This window comes from Hipposideros armiger, unplaced genomic scaffold, assembly GCF_001890085.2.
Source record: "Hipposideros armiger isolate ML-2016 unplaced genomic scaffold, ASM189008v1 scaffold_10, whole genome shotgun sequence".
Classification (NCBI taxonomy): Eukaryota; Metazoa; Chordata; class Mammalia; order Chiroptera; family Hipposideridae; genus Hipposideros; species Hipposideros armiger.
Window position 1 is genome coordinate 7,721,165 of NW_017731360.1, and position 15,008 is coordinate 7,736,172.

A 15,008-nucleotide genomic window follows, 5' to 3' on the forward strand; every position below is an offset into this window, starting at 1 on the left:
GACTGGTTCATGTGAAGCAATGAGTGAGCTGTGCTGACTGGCCCTGGTCTGGGATATGGCTTAGCTGCCTCAGGGACCAGCCCTGGAGGTAGAGGTGGGGTCAAGGCTGCCACCCAGAGAGGGAGGCCTGGAGTGGACACTGGAAGGACAACCATGATGTCCCTCTTCTCAGGGAACAGAAGCCACTTTGGCCAGGTTGAGAGGCAGAGACAGCTCTGCAACCTGGGCCTGAGGCAGAGGATGAGAGTGTGAGGCCATGTGAGGTAGAAGGGGACCGGGGGTGGCGGTGGGGGGAGGACGTGTATGTGTCAGGCCCCCTGGGATATCCCTGCTTCAACCAATGCTCCTTCTTTGGAGGGAGATGGTGACAGTAGAGTTGACCAGGCTAGAGACCATGAAACCCACAAATCCAGGCTGCGAATGAACTCAGCTCCCAGTGCAGACGAGCCCCCTGCCCTGAGCCTCTGTCTCCGCCCTCCTACTGGTGGCCCCTGTGACAGGCATGGAGGCTGTCCTCACAGCCAAGATGCATCACTCCAGGTCCCCGCAGATCCGTGCTCTGGCCAGAGATGCACTTGGGCCTCTGCACTCATTAGAGACTCAGGGGATGTCGGGGCTGGAGGGGCTGCTGAGGCTGTGCACACAGGGAAACTGAGGCCTGAACTCAGGCTCCTGGTCTCCCTTCACAGAGCTGGGCCCCGGATCCTGTTCTCAGGCCTTGTCTTTCTGCTGCACTATGTGGAAGGGCTCCCTCGCATTAACTCCCCCAAACTGGAGGCCCACCGCCATGTCCCCCACACCACCTCCTGGCTTCCCTCACCCTCAGACAGAGCAGCTTGCTAACCTCTCCAGCCTCATCTCCCCCGTCCTCACCTCCTCTCCTTTCCCCCACTTCGGGCTTCGGTCACACTGAACTCTAGGAAGTTAATAATTATAATGCATGATGTTTATTGAGAGGTGGAATCCAGGTGCTGGGCTGCGTACTTCACATGCATCATCTGTGCAGCATGTTTGTGATGTTTCCTATGTGCCCCACGCTGCCCAGATGCTGGGGGGAGAAGCATCAACCCAAACTCGCTTCCTGGCCTCCTGGATCTTCCGGTTTCAGGAGAAACAGACATTAACCAAAGAACAAAGACGTCAAATTACAAAAAAATTCCAGTTCCCAGTTCCAGGTGTTCGGAGAGGATTCTAAGCCGAGCTGTGATGTGGTCTATTACTTCATTAAAAAAAATCACTGATGGGGGTGGCCGGCTGGCTCAGGTGGTTAGAGCGCGGTGCTCATAACACCAAGGTTGCCAGTTTGATCCCCACATGGGACACGGAGCTGTGCCCTCCACAACTAGATTGAAACAACTACTTAACTTGGAGCTGACAGGTCCTGGAAAAACACACGGCTCCCCAATTTAAAACAAAAAAATCATTGATGTATTCTCCTTCTTTCTTCCACTCCTGGGCACTCACTGCTCCTTCCCAGGGCCTGTGCCAAAAAGCAAAGGAGGGTTTATGAGCACCTATCGCCTGCCAGACACTGTCATCTCATGTTGTCCCCACAACCACGCTACCAGGTAGATATCGCTATCCCCACTTTTCAGGTAAGGCGGCCAAGACGCTTGGCTCAGGGCTGAGGTCACGCAGCACCTGCTCTGGGTCTCTTGGACATCAAGTGAGGGCCTGACAGACAGCAACGTCCTTTCTCCATCTCTGTTCCCTAGGAAGGGGCTCCTCCCACTCTGCTCAGGAGGCTGTATTGTTATCATTGTAACAACAATAATCACCACTGCAGCGGCAGAAGCGGCCACAGTGACCATTCCCTGCAGAGCCCACCATGTGACTGTAGATCTGCAAAGCACTTTGCTTATATGCTCTCATTAAACGCATGTAACAAATGGACAAGTCAGGTACCAGCCCCGTTTCACACACAAGGTAACGGCTCTGTGGGGACAGGATCTGGGGAAGGACTTGAAGCCAGGTCTGCTGGGTCTTTGACCCAAAGGGCGTGTCATTCATTCAAAGAGAGGAGGGAGAGCCATTCATGGCACACTAGGAGAGAGGCCAAGAGGTGGGAGGAAGAAGGAAACAGATACACAGAAACTGGCGAGAGAGAGAGAACGGCCCTTGAGAGACGGTGGGCAGGGCAGCTGCCCGGGGGCCCTGTGGGGAACTCCAGCTCCTGGTTCCAGGCCTGCAGGGTCAGATCCCCTAAGTTCCCAGAGACACTCTTGGAGCCTAGTGCCTCCATTCCCATTTTCCTTTGCTTAAATTACACCAAGTGCTTTTCTGTTATTTGCAAAGAGCCACGACTCAGATGGCAAGGAAACCTGCTTATTAAAAACAAAACAAAACAAAAAAAACCTAACAACAAAAACTGCTTAAAAAAAAAAAGCAACAGTTCTAATAATGAGTGTCTCTTGTTCAGAGAAGCCTTGTCAAATAAGAAGAACAAGGCTTTTGCAAACCTATATGGAAATTAAACCCGCAATCTGGGCACACACTTGTTTGACAAGTGATAATTAACTGCTGACAATATAATTTCAGTTTGGATGCAAACGTGTTTTTCATTAGAAAGTAATCAAAGAGGTTCTTGTATCTGGGAGTCCAACCTCCAACAATGGGAGCTCAGGTCCTCTGCTGAAAGGCTTTTAGGGCTGGCATGTAGCACCCATTGTCCCTGGCCAGGTGGGCTTGGACCCTTCAAACGACACTGGGATCAGACCTCCAGAGCAGCTTCCAGAAGGGATCTCAGTCAACCCCATCACTAAGGATCCAGCATCCTCCTCTGGGCATCTCTGACCCCAAATGAACCTGCAGTTGGCTTGCAGGGGCTTGGTTCTCATCCAGCTTCAGGGAGGGAGGGAGCACTCTCTTCTCTCCAGCCTCTACAATGCCCCAGGTCCTGTAGGGTTCATATCCCATCCCCCATTTTAGAGGGGGGAACTGAGATGTGGGGGTCACTCATCAAAGGCCGCAGATGGTGAGGGGCCAGATGGAGAGCTGCACTCTCACCTGCCTGGCTCCTGTCTGTGCCAAACACCCTGTCTACCTCCCTTTGCTCTAGTCAACTCAACTCCTCTGTTTCTCAGTGTTTTCATCTGTAAAATGGGAATAATAGTGGCACTTAACCTCATGAACTTGTCATGAAGATGAAACAAGTTAATACACAGAACAGTGACTAGTACATAGAAGGCACTTAATAGGTGTTAGCTATGATGCATGTGTTAATGCCATTGAGTTGACTCTGACTCCTGACCACCCTATGAATGAGTGACATCTAGTGTTCTGTCCTCCAGCTCTGCTCAGCTCCTGTAGGCTCACACCTATGACTTCTTTTTTCCCCCAGATTCTATTGGAGAATTGGGGAAGGCGAACAGTGTTGGGGAATTGGGGGAGGGGAACAGCCAAGTTATTGTCCTTCCATCTTAGTTGTGGAGGGCGCAGCAAGCTCAGCTCCAAGTCCAGTTGTGCCGCTCAGCTCAAGGTGCTGTGTTCAATTAGTTGCAGGTGGACGTAGCCACCATCCCATGCGGGCGTCGAACTGGCAGCCTTGTTGTTAAGAGCACGCGCTGTATCCCCTGAGCCACTCGGGGGGCAGCACAGCTCAAGGTGCCGAGTTCAGTCTTTTTAGTTGCAGGTGGGCATAGCCCACCATCTCTAACAGGCAACCTTGTTGTCAGGAGCACGTGCTCTCACCAGCTGAGCCATCCAGCCACCTGTTGGCAGCTCAGCAGCAGCTCAGCTCGGGCGCAGCTCACTGGCCCATGTGGGAATTGAACCGGTGACCCTGTTGCTCAGAGCTTGCACTCTTGAGCAAGCTCTTAACCAACTGAGCCAGTTGGCCAACCTCCCCTATGGCTTCTTTATGGAGTCAATCCATCTCCCGTTTAGGCGTCCTCTTTTCCTGCTGCCTTCTATTTTTGTCTTTTCCAAGGAACCCTGCCTTCTCATGATGTGCCTGAAGTAGGCCAGCTTCAGTTTTGTCATTTTTGCCTTCAGCGATGTTTCAGGCTTACACCATATTTCAAATGAATCAATGTTTTTTCCTATCAGCTTTCTTCACTGAGCAACTTTCGCATCTGTATATAGTAATTGGGAAGACAAGGATTTTAGCCTCAGTGTCGAATGACACGTCTCTCCTCTTGGTGACCTTTCCTGATTCTTCCATTGCTGCCTTTCTGAGTCTCAGCCTTCTCTTGATTTCTTGGCTGCAGCCTCCATTTGAATTGATGACTGAACCAAAGGAAGTAAAACCTTAGCAATTTTGATGTCTTCATTGTCTAAGTTAAAGTGGTGTATTTCTTCCATAATCACAATGTTTTTGTCTTCTTGGTGTTCCAATGCAGTCCTGCTTTGGCACTTTCTTTTTTCACTTTCATCAGAGGTCATTTCAAATCATTGCTACTTTCCGCCAGGAAGAGGGTGCCATCTGCATATCTTAAGTTATTGCTATTTCTTCCACCAATTTTCACTCCTTCTTCTGAGTCTAGCACAGTGTATGTTCTGTGTACAGATTAAACAAATAGGGGAAGATAAAATGCACCCTTGTCTGACCCGTTGGCCCACAGGAAACCATTCTGTCTCTCCATATTCTGTCCTGATGGTGGCTTCCTGTCCACAACACAGGTTGCACATCAGGATGATCAAGTGTTGAAGCACGTCCATGTTTTTCAGAGCAGCCCGTAGCTTTTCACCATCGCTTTACTGTTTATCTCTACAATACAGCCTAACCTTCTTCTGAAATCCTTTGGAGCACTGCAGTACCCAAGCAGCACTCACAATTAGATCTCAAGTGGCAGTTTCCTTTTCTGAATCCAGGTGAAGCATCTGCATTTCCTGTTCCACATGAGGTAGAAGCCCCCGTTGCCGCTCCTTGACCATCACTTTACTCGTGGGCCTTAGCTTAAAACACAAACATGTTGTAGGGCTGTACAAAAATATTTTCTTTTATTCATACCCTTATTCTATAGGCTTTTTTCTATAAAAAAATATTTTTTTTCTTTTTAAGCTATTTTTGTTAAAAACGAAGACATGAACACACCCATTAGCCTAGGCCTATGCAGGACCAGATATCAATATCACCATCTTCCACCCTCACATCTCGTCCCCCTGGAAGTTCATCAAGGGCAGTAACAGGCACAGAGCTGTCATCTCCTGTGATGATGCTGCCTTCTTCGGGGACATTTCCTGAAGGACCTGTCTGAGGCTGTTCTTGAGGAGGTGTCACTCTTCAGAAATATGTTCATGGCGGTTTGCTTGCTTTGTTTCCATCATAGATTTGCTTACAAGCAGATAATGCACCGCGAACAGTCTTCTCTATTAATGAAAACATTTCAGTGTTGGGGTCCATGTTTTCAAGCTTTTAAAGGATCTTGTTTGGGTCTGCAAAAGCTTCTGTAAACCCTTCATGGTGAATTTTCTTAGGGGTGCTTCTTATAGGACCACTGTCGTATATAAGTATGTGGTCCATCGTTGGCTGAAATGTCATTGTGCAGCATATGACTGTATGGAAAAAAGGGAAAAAGAGGGACATCCCCAGGAGGTGGAAAGGAACTGACAGCCAGGGTGGCAAGTGTGTGAACTGATGCAGTGGCTGCCATGTTGGCGGGGGGGTGGGAGGGTGGACAGACACTGGCTAAGAAATTGGGAGGACAGCACTATAAGGAGGGAGTAGATCACAAATACAGTGCTGAGCAGAGAAGTTGATGAACTTGCACTGATCATGTAACACCAGAGCAATAACTGCAATGATAGTGATGGAGCTGATTTGGGGTGTAAATAAGGGTGGAACCATAACACTAAGATGGGAGGGGTGAGGAGAATTGAGATACTCTAGGACCTCTGTATAGTTCAGAGGGAAGGCAGAGACATGGCTTCACCTCAGACTGTGTTAAGTCAAGTGTGTTTATTACAATGTAAAGATGAACCAATAAAGAAGAGAAATAGAATGTACAATTTCCAAACCAGTAGAGAAAAAAAAAAAAGGAATAAAACCTTGATTGATAGGATGTGGCAGGAAATGGATTGTCTGTGGATTGCTATGGCAGGAAGTAAGCCAAAACAAACAAAAACAAAACAAACAAACAAACAAACTGCAGAGGAAATTCTAGCAAGTTGAAAGTACAAGGAAGAAGGCAGAATCCTGGCTCAGCCATTCACATCTGTGTGTGATTTTGGGCAAAGGATTTAATGAGTTTACCCTCTCTGAGCCTCAGTTTCCTAATCTGCGCACAGGGAGGTTGATGTCCCCTTGTGCTGTTGTGGGGTCGGATGTAAGGAGGCTCATCTGGGGCGACACAGGCTGGTGCCAGTGGCTGCTCTTCGCCTGTTTGCAACCAGCGGCCTTGTGTAAGAAATGGATTTTCTGGACATTGAAGCATCAGCGTCTTCTTTTTTTTCTTTTCTTCTTTGATGATAAAACTTTCTGCAGTCAAGCTTTATTTTATCAGAAAAATAAGAGATTATCAAACTGGCTCCAGCAGTCTATCAAGGAAATTTCCAAAGGGACAAACACGCAAGAAGCCTCTCCCCAGAGACAACCTCTGCTTTATCTTTATTTTTCACTTAGCCGATAACAGCAACAACCACGTTTTGAACAATTTCTGTGTCCCGGGTGCTGCGCTGTTTTACCCATGTTCTGTCATTTCAATTCGCCTGTGACCCTGTGAGAGAGGTGTAATCATCTACTTTAGAAATGAGGAGATGGAGGTTTGGAAGTTGAAGCTAATATCTTGGCTTTCCTCCACTTTTGTTCTTTGAATCGAAGTCCCAGGTGCAGTAAGATTATCCTTCCTGCCACGTCTCCACGTATTCCTCATTGATCTTCCTTTATCTTTAACTTATAATTTTAGAAGTTGGAAGGAAGAAATCTTAGAGATGAAATAGTCCAACCCCCTTGTTTTACACACTGGGGACACTGAAGCCTGCAGAGGAGAAGCAATGGGCTTAAGACCACCCTGCTGGTCTGGGGCAGAGCCTCGATGTCCACCCCAGAATCCCAGTCCTGGTCTAGCCCCATTTTCTGGCTCTGCTGAGCTCTACCTCTCCACTCTCTGAAGTCACCTCTGACCTTGCCTGGGAATTCTCCCCAGATATTTTCATCAAAGACAAAACTCAACATACTGGATGGCTGCCTTTGAATGGCTGAATTGCTCCAGGGCTGTTTTATTTCTTTTTAAACACACACACACACACACACACACACACACACACACACACACACACACACACACANTGGTCCCAGAGCTAAAAAGTGGCAGAGCCCAGCCTCACACCAGGCGCCCCCTGTAGGTCCCCCGCTGGCGCTCACACCACTCTGGCCTCTCTGAGCCCGAGATGCTGGTGTGCTGATCCCAAAGTCCTGTGATGTTTTAAGCATCCAATTACATCCATTCTAACACCCAGCTACTTTACTGTTCTATGAGCATTACTTTGTGATTTTTGGCAATGCTATTGTATTTTAATGTTATGCATTTTTATGTCCAACGACTATAACTTATTTTTCACTTTAATGGTCTCTGATTTTAATATTTGGTGAGTGTAGCTTCCTGTGACAGTGAAATGCCTCCCAACTTCTCTTAGAACAGGCAGCCAGTCCCCCAACCTGAGTCTCCCCAAGGCTTCACATCACCCCCTTCTTCCCTTTTAAATCCCATCTGAACCATCCAAGACCTCTCCCTTCTCTGGGGTCCACTTCAGACTTTTTGAGTTTATGGCCCTCACAAAATGTTACTGGCCATGACAATGGCAATTAGAACAATTACACAGGACAATAAACTCCCGCTAAATTTAGGACCCACACTGACTCACGGCTTTGGGGACTGAGATGGCTACCAGCCACCCCAGCTGTGCCTGACGGGCCTCCACATGGCGGACAGTGATGACCACAGTAACAAAGTGACTCTGCCCCTCTCCAGCAGTGTGCCCTGTGTCACCTGGGGTCCTTTCAGGGAGCCCACCCAGGTCAGGGGTTCATTGGCTGTTAGGGTTCCCAGCTCGGCGCCCCGCCCCTTCCTCCTCTGAGCCTCCTGCTCTTTCCCCTCCCTGCTCTCAGGGTGGCAGCTCACCGTTTATCTCTGGGGGCCTCTCCAGAGGCTGTTGTTACATCCTGGTTCCAAACCCTGATGGAGGAGACCCAGTCCCTGTTAATGGCCCTGAGCCCCAGGCTTGGTAGAGGGAGGCAGTGTGGCAAAATGGTTAGGCCACCGGCTTTGGCAGACTCCGTTTTCTAGTCTGGATTCTGCCACTTCCTTGCTGTGAGACCTTAAAAAAGTTACTTAGCCTCTCTGAGCTCAGTCCCCTCACTTGTGAGTTAATGGCATCTGCCTTATGGGGTGCAGGCCACTGGCCGCCTGGGTCTCTCACCATTGGAACAGCAAGCACAGAACAGCCCCAGGTCCCACAGGACCAGGTTCAGAGTCAGCCTCCTGCACTCACTGGCTGTGAGACGTGGGCAGGTGGCTTAACCTCAGTGAGCTGTCACATGAGCACAATAAGCCGACCACACACCGGTATTGTCAGGAATTGATGAGGAGGGTGTGTCAGCGGGAGGCAGATTCCTGGGCTCAAATCACTTGAGGGTATGACTTTGGGCAGATTTCTCCCCCGCTCAGTGCCTCTGCAGTGCCTGCTTTGATTATTCCGGGCCCCATGGGAGCGTTGGCATGGATGGGGCTCTACACATCTCCCTTTCTGCCACCACTGCGCTTAGAGATGAAGAAACTGAGGCCAAGAGACACGAAATTAAACGCCTGAGAACAAGACAGTAGATGGCCATGCTAAATTATGCAGGACGGGCAATTAGAGAACAAAACCATCTCTAATAAAGGGCTAATTGGGCAGAACAGACGCCAAGTGCACTGGAAGCCTGAGATGGGGGTGGGAGGACGTGCAACCTGGGTCGGGCCAGCCTTGGCCAGGGCCCAGGTACCTCATTAATAACACTGATCTGTCCCCCTTAATGCAAGTGATGCATCCTTACGGGGAAGCTTTGGAAAGTGCAAACATTAATATAAAAGAGTATATAAATCACTATGTCTCACTCCCAAAGACAGTCGCTTTTACATATTAATACCTTTCTTCATTCCTTTTTCTATTCATATGCAAGGATATATTTTCATAATTGATTTCACATTGGGTGACTGTCAGGATAAGCAAGGATATGATATAAAAAAACAACAACCTTCCAAACCCACAAAGGTTATTCCTCGCTCATGTTACATGTCCACCATGGTCAGCAGGGCAGGCTCTGCTCACCACAGACCCAGGGACTCAGGCTGACAGAGGCTCCACCATCTTAGGGGGTCAGCATCTTCACATGTGCTTCTCCATCACCTTGACAGGGAACAGCCAACAGATTTGAGCTCTGACCCTTAAATGCTTCCACCTGGAAGGGACACTTCCCACCTCTATTCAAGTTTCATTGGCCAGAGCAAGTCTCCTGACATCAAGGTGATGGGGACCTGTGTTCCCCTGGGGGTGCTCAGGAGGAGAACTGGACGTTGGTGAACCCAGCTGTGTCCTCCACATGCCGCACAGAGAGATTTGGGTCTTTTTTACCCGAAACTCTGGTCTGACTGTTTTCCATCTCATTATCTAGTATTCTTGGAAATTGCCCATTTAATTAATGTTCTAGAATTTAATTTAACTAAACTCCCATTTTAGGGATCTGGATGATTTCAATTATTTAACGCTCGTATAGAGCATTGCTACAGATTTCATTCTGGAATCTCTCTCCTATGAGAAGATGCTCAGGAAAACAGCATGAAGCTTAAAAAACTAAAACTACTGAGTATTCACAGAGTGAATGATCCTCAGGTCCCATGTGCTCGGCCTTCACGGAACCCCAGGTGCGGACCTTCTCCCGCTCCCCAGGCTCCCACCCTGATCCCACCACTGTCACCCACGGACTCCTGCCTGGTCCCCGCCTCTGCCCTGGTCCTGCTCCTGTCACTCTCCCTGCAGCAGCCAGGTGACCCTGTGAGACTCAGGTCTGAGCTGCCCTGCTCTGCTCTACACCTGTGGCTCCTGCACAGTCCATGTTGACAGCGGCCCAGGCCTTGCAGCCTCCTCCCCACCCCCCAGCCCACCCCCGTCATCCCTGCCCTCCAGCCCTCAGACTCTTTCCAGGCCCCTCAGCATGTTCCTGCCTCAAGGCCGGCCTTCCTTGCCCTTCCTCCAGCTGGAGCCTCCTCCGCATGGCTGCCCTACTCCCTCCCTCCCCTCATTCAGGTCTTTCCCCCAATGTTACCTGCTCTCACAGGCCTTGAAGCCCAGGGCAGTCTGGCTCCGCCCACCTCTGCAGTCTCAGTACCTGTCGCATTCTCCCCATTCAAGAAGGTCCAATTGCACAGGCCTTTCTTCTGCCATTCGAACCTCTGAGCCTTTGCACCTGTTCCCTCTGCCTGGAGCAGCCTCCAGGTCATCTCACCTGGCTGACTCCCATGCGTTTTTCATGTCTCGGCATAGAAGTGTCACTTCCTCCAGGAAGTCCCCCCCTGACTTTCCCCCAACAGGGTAGATCCCCTCTGGCCCTCATCCTGTTATAGCTGATTCTTTATGTAGTTATTGCTTCATGCCAGTCTGTCCTTTTGGACTGGAAACCCCGTGGGGTACAGACTGTGTCTGCCTTAGTTACCCCACACCCTGGCACCTAGCTATGCACTTTGTACAGAGCAGGTGATTAAACATGTTGGGAACCCGGCCTGTCCAGGGCAGTGGGAGACAAAAGGGCCCTGTGGGGCAAGGGAGGGAATGATGGGGCCAGGGGTCAGTGTGGGACAAACCCCGTCTTTGCTGAAGGATGTGAAGGATCCACCTGCTCTGCCCACAGATGCTTGGATTAGCAGGATGGAACCAGCAGCCGCAGCCCTTGGCAGATGATGCCCGACAGGTGCTGGTTAGTGGGCATGTTAGCGTATTTAGGTCATGTGCCCTCCTTACTGGGCACGTGACACAGGAGACGGTGAGGCCGGTGCATTAGGAAGTGAACAGGACTCATCTTGAGTTAAAATATAATTTAGCTAAATGACTCGTTCACATCATTTCCCTGTAATCACCTGCCGGCTCCGTGGTCACCTTTCTTCCCCCTCTTTTCTCCCCTTCATGATGCTTTATCACTTTCCTTATTCATCTCTTTGCTTCACTGTGAGAACAAGAAAGACGAGCAGACCTGATTGTGTAGCCCCTTTTGCTACCAAAGAAACCATTTTGCAAATTGTAGGAAATGATTAGAAATTAGGACAGCATCGCATCAATTACTACTGAAGGTGGACAGATGTTCTGGGCAGGGGGGCTGGGCTGGGGAAGAGACCTCTCCTTGGTAATGGTGGGCAGCATGGGCCCTGGGCCCTCGTGAACCTTCGAGGGCGCCACCCAAAACCTCTGTATGTGCAGATGGGTGTGCAGATATGCACAGTGCACACACGGACACACACATGGACATAGACACAGACACATACACACACACAGATATCCCCCATATACATACAGGCATACAAAAACACATACACAAACACCCCCATGCACACACATGCACACAAACACACATGACTCACACAGATATCCCCTATGCACATACATGCACACACCCCACCCAATCCAGTTCACCCCTCTTCTTAGATTCCTCTCAAATGCCTACTGCCATGACCTTGTGTGACCTCCATCACACACACCCCTGCAATATTCTCCTGTCTTCACTATTACCCTTCCTCATTTATTCATTCATTCATTCCATGTTTGGTGAGCCCCTCCCATGTGGCAGGTGCTGTTTAGGCACTTGGGAGACAGCAGTGCCTCACGGAGCATCTCTCACAGTGCAGTCTGGGGAAACTCCCCAATTGCAGATCTGCTCCTGCCCCTCTCTGTTCCAGACCCTTCCTTGGCCTCTGGTTGCCTTCAGGAGGAAGCTCTCATTGCACCAAAGCCTGCTGTCCTCAAGCGCCTCGTCATCCCACATCCCACATCCCACATCCCACAGGCTCAGTTCCCATCACGTCCCTCCTCCTCATCGGAGCTCTGGCTGCACTGAGCCTCTTTCAGTGTCACAGCCACATTGTGCACACTCATTCCTCAGGGCCTTTGCACATGCTGCTCCTGCTCCTTGGAGCACCGTTCCTATTCTGTGTCAGGGTGCCCAGCCTTGGTGTGCTTGTCTCTGACTGCCCCTCTTCCCCAGGCTGGTCGCGTCCTCTTCTCTCTGCCCTTCCATTGCCCAGCTCTTACCCATTACAGTCCCTGGACCCCTGTTTTCCTCCCCCTGCAGACTGTGAGCTCCTAGATGGCAGGGCTGAGTTTTGTTCATCTTTGGACATAAGTCAGAAAGAAGGTGGTTGCCCAAATGTGTCCCCTCGCATCCCTATTCCTTGGCTGCTTCTTTACTTCTCCCCGCCCCCTGCAAGCTTTCACCACGAAAAGTCCTCCCCAGGTCCTGTGCTCAGCTCACTCTGACCCCCCCCCCCACCACCACATACACACACCTGGAAGCTCTGCCCACTGAAGGCAGTTTGAGGCATTACTCAAAAGGGGGTCCTAGCCTTTGGAGACGGGTCTCAGCAAAGTCACTTGGACCCAAAGAAAGGAAACTGATGGTGGGATTTCAGGCTTCACAGGAAGTCAGAATAATATGTTTTGGGTATTAGAGATCATGAAGTTCTTTTCCATTTCTTTTAGAAGACCACAAGGGGTGTCGGCCTGCTCTGTGTTCCTGGATGCAACAATAACCCCGATTTGTGCCATTCCCCTGCTCGAAACTCCAATACCTTTCAGTAGCATTTGGCGGGGTTCTTGGGGGTAAAGCCCATGAAAGTAGGCCACCCCACAAGACTGCAAGGGCCCCAGGAGTTTCTCACAGCACACAAGTCCACACTCAGACTCCTGCAATCTGTCAAAATTGCATTTAAGGGTTCCTACCAGATTATGGTGCCAAAGATTCTCTCCTTGACCAAACTTGACTCGGCCCCTGTCACCAGGGACCTGGCTTCTGGGCTTCTGTTTTTGTCTCTGCGTTGTCCAGTCTTAGGAAGACTCCTGCTAAGTCAGCTTAACCAGGATGCCCCACCCTTGATCCCTGGTCACCCTTATCCCTGATGTCTGACCGGTTCCTCATCCTCCGGCTCCCATGCTGCCTGACCTCCTTGGCCTGCGGTCAGCCAGAATCCCCTCGTACCCTGATCATTCCATCCACTGACCCCCTCCCTGCTCCTTGGCTATAACTTCCTACTTTTACTTGTTGCATTCAGAACTGAGCCTCATCTCTCTCTCTCCCGACTACGAGGAAACCCCATTATAATGCCTCCTCCCCAGTTAACTTAGCCTTACTGGTTTTTAATGAGTGTCATGAATAATTTTTTTCTTTAACAACAGCTCGTGTGGCTTCTGCCCCAGGCAGGAAGGTCTCTCTGTGACTCTCTACATGGCCTCATCTCTCCAGATTTCAAGGTGGTGGTTTGGCCGGCAACCTCAGCTCTCTGACGAGTCTGAGAAAAGTCGTTGTGTTTCAGTTTGTCCATCATTTTCTTGTAAGGACGGGAGCGGTGACTTTCAGCCGGAAGCCGGAAGTCTGTCCAGTTGCACTTGGAATAAAAGTCAGCCTCTTTACTAGACTTTACTTGATCTAACCCCCATCTACTTCTCTGATCACTCTTGGAGTCTGAGGGCCCAATAAATGGCATGTCTGTTCCCCACCCAAGTTTGGAACAAATTGAGACAGAGACACAGGCATCAGGCTGATTGAAAAAAAAAAATCCCCCTCATTATGGGTAAAGCTGATTGGAGAACACAGCATAGGCAGCAGTGACAATGAGTCAACACTCCATTGAATTGAACATATTCCCCTAAAACATATTCCCCTAAAAGAGCAGACTTCCTAGCAGGGCTCCGCCTGCCCACTAAGCTGACCACATGGCTGAAGGTGGAGGAGAAGGCCATGTCCACTGAGTGAGGAGCCGAGGGAAGCCGCAGTGAGCTCACAGGAAACCACGGGAAAGGCTGTTACTATCATTTTCCAAGTGAGGGGGTGTAAGGTGGTGGACTCTGGCATTGGAAAACATGACTTTAAAACCAGCCCTTGATATTTACTAACTCTTGGATCTTAAATTCATTAACAAACCTCTCTAGGCTTCAGAATCAACATCTGTAAGACGAGGATAATAACGCCTGTCCCACGGGCTTGTTCAGAAGATTAAATTAGCTACCATACCACAAGCAAAGTGCTTAGAGTAGTGACTGGCCCCCAACAAGCAGCCCTTAAATTTTGTTGAGTCTGACATGAGTCAGCTCCAATGTCTTTTTATCTTTTCTGGGACAGAAGAAGCCCAACCTCACCCCAGGGCCTTTGCACTTGCTGTTCTTTCTTTCAGGGATGCTCTGTCCCAGGTCTTAGCATGGCTGCTCCTTCTCATCATTCCTGTCTTGGCCCAAGTGCCACCTGCTCCAAGAGGCACCCCCTGGCCATCCAACACAAAGCAGCGTCTGTCCTGCCAATACCCATTGGGAGGATACATCACTATCACATTGCTCTGTTTTACTTTCTTCAGACACTTAGCACCCTCTGAAATTGCCCCTCCCTTCTTCCTTCCCTCCCTCCCCCATCTCTCTTTCCTTCTTCCTTCCTTCCTTCCTTTTTTCTTTCTTTCCTTCCTTCCTTCCTTCCTTCCTTTTTTCTTTCTTTCCTTCCTTCCTTCCTTCCTTCCTTTCTTTCATTTGTTTTCCTTTTCTCCATCTTGTTTCCTTTGCAGATTAACCCCACACCTTGCACAGGGCCTGGACCATAGCATAACCTATTCTGGTTGAATGTGTGAATAAATGGATGGATCCTGCACTGATACCAGATACCACCCTCTGGGGTTCAGGTTTGAAGGTTCAGGGGCTTGGTGCACTTGCTACCTCCTGGGATCCCAAGGTCATTTAGTTCCAATGGAGCCAGTGAACATTGGAGCCTCAGGGAATGACTTCCCCCTGTTACAGAAGGATGAGCTGCGGCCCAGGTCAGGTAACAGAAAACACACTAACTTAAA